The sequence below is a fragment of the Lolium perenne genome, chromosome 4, assembly GCF_019359855.2.
Source record: "Lolium perenne isolate Kyuss_39 chromosome 4, Kyuss_2.0, whole genome shotgun sequence".
Taxonomy (NCBI): Eukaryota; Viridiplantae; Streptophyta; class Magnoliopsida; order Poales; family Poaceae; genus Lolium; species Lolium perenne.
In genome coordinates this window covers 155,997,303-156,006,652 of record NC_067247.2, presented here as the reverse complement: position 1 = coordinate 156,006,652, position 9,350 = coordinate 155,997,303, and positions in this window count along the sequence as shown.

Below are 9,350 nucleotides of genomic sequence, written 5' to 3'. Positions count from 1 at the left end.
CAAGTATGCAAGCATCAACAAGGGGTTCAACATACTTTGGGAATAAGTATGCATACAGTAGAGGACCAAAAATCACACATGATACAAGGAACCAAGTATATAATGCAGCAACGAGCACAACAAGAAGGATAAATAGCAAGAGATCAAAAGATGGCTTGCCTTGGTTGGCTTATTTGTCCCTGGACTTCTTCAACTTCATCGAATAAGAATTCCAACAATATAAATAAAAATCCTCGTCCGATTCCACTTCTTCTTCTTCTCCGGAATTGTTCGCATCTATCGCCGGAAAATATAAAAGGAACACAATCAACACATTGCATCAACAAACACAAACATGAAACAATCAGAAGCTAACCACTCAACCAAGGGCTAACATACTAAGGACTTATAGATACCACAAAACAACTTTAAATTTTATTTTAATAAAACCCAATTTATTCCTCCTAAAAAAGGCATGAGAGCATCAAAAATTAGCAATTGCCTCTTTGGGTATCACCATGGCATAAAGCAATTATCCCCTGGTAGATAACACCATAAAGAAGACAAGCGCAATATTTTGTCCTAAAAAACATTCATATTTTCTTTCAAATAGTTTTGGAAAGACACAAATCATTTTCCTCTTTTATTTAGCTTACATAACACTACACAAGAATAGGAATTAAACAAAATACCATACCACTTGAAAATTTAAGCAAAACAATAAAACTAGGTTTAAGTACCAGAATACTTGATTTTGTAAAACCAAATATTTCAAAAGGTTCAACAAAATTAGGTGGAAACAACTCTGATTGTGCTAATTAAAAACTAAGGGTTCTTATTCTATGTGCAACACAAATCCAATAACTAACACAAAATTTAGCTAAACAGAGAGAGGCAACAAATTTAGTTGAAATATAATATTAAAACAAAACTAACAAAATTTGATTTATCGAAAAAGGTTAATCCTACTATTTTTAAAGCAGATTTGAATTTAAATAACTCATAGAGAAAGATACACATAGCATAAATCGTAGAAAAATCCTAAAAATACGGGGGCAGTGGCATTGGAAAGGTATTTAAATTTGTGATCCAATGCAATTTGTTTCATCGGATTTGGTTGAGTAAATCTCGAGTTATTTGCATTTGAGTGCCTCTGGTTTAACACATTTCAACAGAATTTCAAACTAATTGAAATGGGCGGGAAACTCTGGGCTGCACAGATTTGAAAAGTGGGCCGGCCCAGGAGGAATTGCCAGGTGGCGGAAGGAAAAAAAAAGAAAAAGGGAGAGAGGGGCCCGGGTGGGCCAGGCTGCATGGGCCAACGTGGCCAAGTGGCCATGCAGCCCTCCCCACGATCGGGACGATCGGCTCGAGGCCGTCGTCCTCACGACGCCTCGCAGAGACGCGAGCGAGCGGACGGGAACGCGCGGGGACGGGGCCGGGGACTCACCGGCGGGCCGCAGCGGATGGCGGCGAAGCTCCGGCGGGCGGCGGTGGGTCGAGGCGGTGCAGGGCCCGCTCGGGGGCGTCCTCTTTTCCTCGCAGCAACTTCTCCCGGTGGCGGGTTCCTCGCAGCAGCTCCGGCCTAGCAGCAATGGCGGCTCTCTCCGGCGGACCTGGGCGGCGGGAATGGATGCATGAGGACAAGGAAATGATGGCGAGAAGAATAAGGCAGAGGGGAAGAGAAGAGGTCGAGCTCCACCTCCTCGTGGTGACCACGCCGGAGTTCCTTGCTCGGGCGAGCTGCGGACAGGGAGCGCCTCAGCGCCCTCAGGAAGGTGTCCTGGGGAGGAGGGGAGAGAGGTGTGAGCTGAGGGAGTGGCTGGAGAGCTCTTTTTATAGGCGGGGAAGGCAACAGGAGGGGGACGTGGGCGGCGTCCATGGCCAATGGGTGGCGAGGGTCGACGTCAGGGGTGACGTAGGAGGGTGGGGGCAGGGTGACATCACGCTGGAGACGTCAGCAGGAGGGGTGGGGCGAGCGGGAAGAGAGGGGGTCGAGCGGGAGGCTCCCAGAGTCGCTGCTCTCGTTGGTTTTCCTCTTTGGCTCCGTAGGGTTTCAGTTTTTGGGCTGTTATAGTTGGGCTACTTGTGGCTGGGCTTGGGGAAGGGAGAGAGGGGAGTCCAGGGAGGGTCCAAGAGGTTTTGAGGTTGGGCCAAAAGGTGCAGGGGGTTGGGGTGGTGCATGGGCATCATGGCCCGGTCATGTGAGAAGAAAAAGAGAGGGGGAGAGGAAGGGTGGTGTTTCTCCATAGGGTTTGCAAAGAGAAAAGAGGGAGAGGGAGAAAAAGATATTATATTTAAATGATACTAACAAAAGATCATGTTGGTCCAACAAGGTTTGGAGATTTTTAAGACAAGGTGAGAGGAGATGGTGATGATGGTGATGGTGATGGTGATGGTGTGCCATTATGGTGGTCAAAGATGGTGATGGTCCAAGTCTTAGAGAGGTAGAGATGGAATAAACATCACCAAGGATAATATGGTGACATAAATCATTGATTCAAGAGGTCAAGGTGGTGATGGTAAGAATTAGAGAAGTGAGATGTGTATGATGCAAAGAGGATGTTATGTCAAAAAGATTTTTTTTGGTAAAGGTGTAGATCACCTAAGAAGAGTAAAGCCGTACTTTTAAAGAGAGAGAGAAGGGAGGGTGCATGGTACAAGATCATGATCAACATGGCCGGCTCTCCTCTAGTGTCAAACCTAGAGGGTCATGCACATTGCTCAAATGTACTAAGGAAATATTCTAGGTGGTGTTACTAATGATGGAAAGGGTAGTGATAAGTTTGATCAAGGTAGAAGGAAGTGGAGAGTTGAAAAAATGTGATATTCAAACATGGATAAAGAGAGAGAAGAGGAGGTGTGAGCATGATCACATGCAATAATTCATAAGCATTATTAATATAGAGGTATAGTTGGTGCATAAAGGTTATTAAAAGAATATGGCTCAAGAAATAAGGTTGGAATCTTTCCTATGGCTATGGCAAATTTTGAAGTGAAAGGTAATTTGAAAAAGTTGAGAGAAACTAGGTGGAATATAGGAGTTCAAAGAGTCCTACTCTCTTTATCAAATAAGGTAGAGTTTTTCTCAAATTTTAAAATAAACAAGAAATGGTATAAGTACCATAAACAAACCTTTTGTTAAAAAGGAAAGGAAAATAGAAAGTAATGTTTTAGAAATCAATACTTGGTAGAAATGGGATGATAAACAAAACCCATTTCGTTTCCTTGTTTTATTTGAGGAAAATATTTGAAGAGTTTTAATAAAACTAGAAGTGGTTTTGTGGTTAAAACTAGGGAAGAAAACAATAGGGTGTTGAGAGGGAGAAGGAAAACTAATTTAGAGAGGAGTGATCTCAATGGCAGATGATTATTACACAATGTAGCAATCATCTCCACTGTTGGTTTTGTGAAGAATAAAGAAAAACAAGAGGTAAAAGAGGAACAAGTGATCTAGAGCTGAAATAGTGGATAGGGTATGAGACCAAGTGAATATAAGAATTTCAAGGGTAGAATGGGACATGCAAGACGTGGAAGTTGTAGAGGGTGTTGCATAGATGAGATCCATGCATTGAGGTTACCAATAACAGTTGCGGGAGCTTAAAGATAAACAGCCAAAGTTTGAACTTTTTAAGCCTGCCAAAACTTCTTATTGACTTGGCTTCAAAATCCTCAAGGATAAGTGGGTGTAAGAGAGATCTGGTTAAAGGCAAGGAAATGGTTGGGGATCGAGTGCTCATGACAAGGTAGGTCCAGGACCATGTGCATTGCCTTGGATGGCAAGGGGCTCCAAAATGGGACCTGATAACAGTTTTAGGACTTAGCCAAATTTGTGAGATCCTAGGGTTTTGTGACTAGGATAAGGGAGAAGGATATGTTAAGGAGTGGATGATATTCAAACTTGAATAGAAGATAGGGTGAGCTAAAGTGCATTATAGAGATGATCCCAAGATAGGTGCATTCAGGGTTCCGTAGATGGGAAGGTTTTAGTTAATGCGTTGCTAGTTGGTTTTCACCTAGGAGGTTTATGTGGTGGAGTAACTCAAGACAATTTAACTCAACCAACAGACAAGGGCAAAATCATCTACAAGCAAAACAAGCATTTCGTATCAACAAGCAGATAAAGGCAATTCATCTATAAACAGAACAAGGCAATTTATCTTAATTAGCGTTTTAGAAAAAGTTTTTGTTCCCCCTGATTTTTATACTATGGACAACTAAACATGGTTCCAAAAGTTGGGGTGTGACAGATCTTCCACCCTTAAAATAATCTCGTCCCGAGATTACTAAGCGTAGAACTAGAGGGGTTGTAAAGTTAGATTCCATCCTTCTATGGGTGTGCCGTTGTTGAGAAAGTCGTTGCTTCATCTCCTGGGAGACATGATGGATTCCTTCTGATGGCGAGCTTCATGAAGAGGTTGACTATTCCAAGCAGGTGTTAGACCTGTAGCTTCTTCACGATCCTAGCGGAGGTTCAAGACTGTGGGAGGGTTAGTGCACCCAACAGTGCTTGAGCAGGGTTGAAAACTTTTTAGATTTAGCTTAATTTTAGTGGAAGACAAAGTCTTCCACCCTTAAAATTGTTTATCGGAGGAGGGGTTCGAAAACTCCAAGCTTCGGCCACGGGTCTTGTTGGTGCTTTCGAGGAAGTCATTGATCTCATGTCTTGAGTTGAAAACATCTTTAGGGGGTGATGTAAAGTCCACACCTTCGCGGCGAGTTAGTGCATCCCAAGACTCCAACGTTGTTTTTAGAAAGGTGGAATTTTTTTTTTTGGGGTTAGCTCCAAATTTTAGTGGAAGACGACGAAGTCTTCCACCCTTAAGATTCTTCCTCGGGATTTTGGAAGAACTCAGAGCTTCCGACTTGTAATTCTGTCTGGGGCTTCTGAAGAAGGCGTCGATCTTCCGTATTCAGTTGAAGGATCTTTGGGGAAGACATGCAGACCATGGCTTTAAGAGGCACTCACGGTGTTTAAATAATGTGCAGAAAGTTAGTAAGTCGGGGAAACTCCTGGTTGGTATCCACATGAAGTAGCAACAAGGTTGTCGGAGAAAATCTTCAGCTTGAGGGTCGGTGTTGACCAGTTAAGAAGTGAGCGGGTAAACTACACCTAATCTTGAGTCTTGAGGTATCTTCAGGAGCTTCACTTGATGAGGAGCGGATGAACCATGTGATGTAGCTTGGCTTTGACGCAATTGTTTTCTCAGCTTGTTGGACGGTGTGTTAGAGGGAGGGGGTTTCAAGAAGGTAGCCTTGAGGTTAGCACAATTATACTCCAAGGTTAGACCAGGTTATTATGCCTTCTCGCAGAGGTGCAGTCACTCTTGAAGGTAGGGCTTCTTCTTTCTTGGCGTAGTCAGGATGCTCCAGCTGATCTTGAATGTAGTCAGCATAGATAGGGATCTGGGTTAGTTTCTCTAACAGTTGAAAAACAACTGCTAACAGCGCTAGAGTTAGATCCTTTTGTTAACCTATCCAACTAACTAGATGTTAGTGATACGTCTCCAACGTATCGATAATTTCTTATGTTCCATGCCACATTATTGATGTTATCTACATGTTTTATGCACACTTTATGTCATATTCGTGCATTTTCTGGAACTAACCTATTAACAAGATGCCGAAGTGCCAGTTGCTGTTTTCTGCTGTTTTTGGTTTCAGAAATCCTAGTAAGGAAATATTCTCGGAATTGGACGAAATCAACGCCCAGGGGCCTATTTTTCCACGAAGCTTCCAGAAGTCCGAAGACGAAACGAAGTGGGGCCACAGGGTGCCCAAACCCTAGGGCGGCGCGCCCCCCCCCCCCTGGCCGCGCCGGCCTATGGTGTGGGGCCCCTGTGCCCCCTCCTGACTTGCCCTTCCGCCTACTTAAAGCCTCCGTGACGAAACCCCCAGTACCGAGAGCCACGATACGGAAAACCTTCCAGAGTCGCCGCCAACGCCGATCCCATCTCGGGGGGTCCAGGAGATCGCCTCCGGCACCCTGCCGGAGAGGGGAATCATCTCCCGGAGGACTCTACGCCGCCATGGTCGCCTCCGGTGTGATGTGTGAGTAGTCTACCCCTGGACTATGGGTCCATAGCAGTAGCTAGATGGTTGTCTTCTCCCCATTGTGCTATCATTGTCGGATCTTGTGAGCTGCCTAACATGATCAAGATCATCTATCTGTAATTCTATATGTTGCGTTTGTTGGGATCCGATGAATAGAGAATACTTGTTATGTTGATTATCAAAGTTATATCTATGTGTTGTTTATGATCTTGCATGCTCTCCGTTACTAGTAGATGCTCTGGCCAAGTAGATGCTTGTAACTCCAAGAGGGAGTATTTATGCTCGATAGTGGGTTCATGCCTGCATTGACACAGGACAGGTGATGAAAGTTCTAAGGTTGTGTTGTGCTGTTGCCACTAGGGATAAAACATTGATGCTATGTCTAAGGATGTAGTTGTTGATTACATTACGCACCATACTTAATGCAATTGTCTGTTGCTTTGCAACTTAATACCGGAGGGGTTCGGATGATAACTTTGAAGGTGGACTTGTTAGGCATAGATGCAGTTGGATGGCGGTCTATGTACTTTGTCGTAATGCCCAATTAAATCTCACTATACTCATCATGATATGTATGTGCATGGTCATGCCCTCTTTATTTGTCAATTGCCCAACTGTAATTTGTTCACCCAACATGTTGTTTATCTTATGGGAGAGACACCTCTAGTGAACTGTGGACCCCGGTCCAATTCTCTTTACTGAAATACAATCTACTGCAATACTGTTCTACTGTTTTATGCAAACAATCATCTTCCACACAATACGGTTAATCCTTTGTTACAGCAAGCCGGTGAGATTGACAACCTCACTGTTTCGTTGGGGCAAAGTACTTTGGTTGTGTTGTGCAGGTTCCACGTTGGCGCCGGAATCCCTGGTGTTGCGACGCACTACATCCCGCCGCCATCAACCTTCAACGTGCTTCTTGGCTCCTCCTGGTTCGATAAACCTTGGTTTCTTTCTGAGGGAAAACTTGCTGCTGTGCGCATCATACCTTCCTCTTGGGGTTCCCAACGAACGTGTGAGTTACACGCTATCAAGCTCTTTTTCTGGCGCCGTTGCCGGGGAGATCAAGACACGCTGCAAGGGGAGTCTCCACTTCTCAATCTCTTTACTTTGTTTTTGTCTTGCTTAGTTTTATTTACTACTTTGTTTGCTGCACTAAATCAAAATACAAAAAAAATTAGTTGCTAGTTTTACTTTATTTGCTATCTTGTTTGCTATATCAAAAACACAAAAAAATTAGTTACTTGCATTTACTTTACTTATTTCATCATGTTTCCTCCTAAGTTTGTTCTTAAAGATGTACCGGTAGGTCGAGGGTCTATCCTTGGGAAAGACAATATAGAAGATTTTTTCACTCATATTAGTACGGTCGAAGATTTTGAAGATAGACACTTGGTAGAACTTGCCCCCACTTATGAAATTGCTGTTGCTTCTTTAGTACACGCATTAGAAGCTAGATTTATTAATCTTAATCCTGTGATTCAACATATGTTTCTTACACTCAGTGATATGGAAGAAGGAGAAAAGAAAGATTTTGTTTTAGAAACCCTTCTTAGAGAATTTGGTGGTCTAGCAAGAGAAGCTAGAAAGGTCTTTGCTAAATTTAATATGCTTGGTTCTCATACTAATTTTGTTAGTCTCCTTGAAAAGATGGACATGGATAGAATAAGATACACTAATAATATTGATGATGGTGGGGAGATCAAAGCACCAATACCATGTAAACTCTTAGCTATGAATGATGCACTAGAAAATAACTATGCTTGGCTTGTTCCTGAAAATTTGTTTGATGAGAGTAGCACGCCTAAGACTAATGAAAAAGGAGATGCTAAAACTTATATATCTAATATATTATGCCTGGTTGAGAAAACTCCGCACCCCGCTGAGAATGCACCACCCTTCGATAATACATGATACACACTTTCTGCGCCTAGCTGAAAGGCGTTAAAGAAAAGCGCTTGTGGGAGACAACCCATGTTTTTACCTACAGTACTTTGTTTTTATTTTATGTCTTGGAAGTTGTTTACTACTGTAGCAACCTCTCCTTATCTTAGTTTAGTGTTTTGTTGTGCCAAGTTAAGTCGTTGATAGAAAAGTAAGTACTAGATTTGGATTACTGCGCAGTTCCAGATTTCTTTGCTGTCACGAATCTGGGTCTACCTCCCTGTAGGTAGCTCAGAAAATTAAGCCAATTTACGTGCATGATCCTCAGATATGTACGCAACTTTCATTCAATTTGAGCATTTTCATTTGAGCAAGTCTGGTGCCATTTTAAAATTTGTCAATACGAACTGTTCTGTTTTGACAGATTCTGCCTTTTATTTCGCATTGCCTCTTTTGCTATGTTGGATAAATTTCTTTGATCCACTAATGTCCAGTAGCATTATGCAATGTCCAGAAGTGTTAAGAATGATTGTGTCACCTCTGAATATGTTAATTTTTATTGTGCACTAACCCTCTAATGAGTTGTTTCGAGTTTGGTGTGGAGGAAGTTTTCAAGGATCAAGAGAGGAGTATGATGCAACATGATCAAGGAGAGTGAAAGCTCTAAGCTTGGGGATGCCCCGGTGGTTCACCCCTGCATATTCTAAGAAGACTCAAGCGTCTAAGCTTGGGGATGCCCAAGGCATCCCCTTCTTCATCGACAACATTATCAGGTTCCTCCCCTGAAACTATATTTTTATTCCATCACATCTTATGTGCTTTTCTTGGAGCGTCGGTTTGTTTTTGTTTTTGTTTTGTTTGAATAAAATGGATCCTAGCATTCACTTTATGGGAGAGAGACACGCTCCGCTGTAGCATATGGACAAGTATGTCCTTGGTTTCTACTCATAGTATTCATGGTGAAGTTTCTCCTTCGTTAAATTGTTATATGGTTGGAATTGGAAAATGATACATGTAGTAATTGCTATTAATGTCTTGGGTAATGTGATACTTGGCAATTGTTGTGCTCATGATTAAGCTCTTGCATCATATACTTTGCACCCATTAATGAAGAAATACATAGAGCATGCTAAAATTTGGTTTGCATATTTGGTTTCTCTAAGGTCTAGATAATTTCTAGTATTGAGTTTGAACAACAAGGAAGACGGTGTAGAGTCTTATAATGTTTTCAATATGTCTTTTATGTGAGTTTTGCTGCACCGGTTCATCCTTGTGTTTGTTTCAAATAAGCCTTGCTAGCCTAAAACCTTGTATCGAGAGGGAATACTTCTCATGCATCCAAAATACTTGAGCCAACCACTATGCCATTTGTGTCCACCATACCTACTACATGGTATTTTCCGCCATTCCAAAGTAAATTGCTTGAGTGC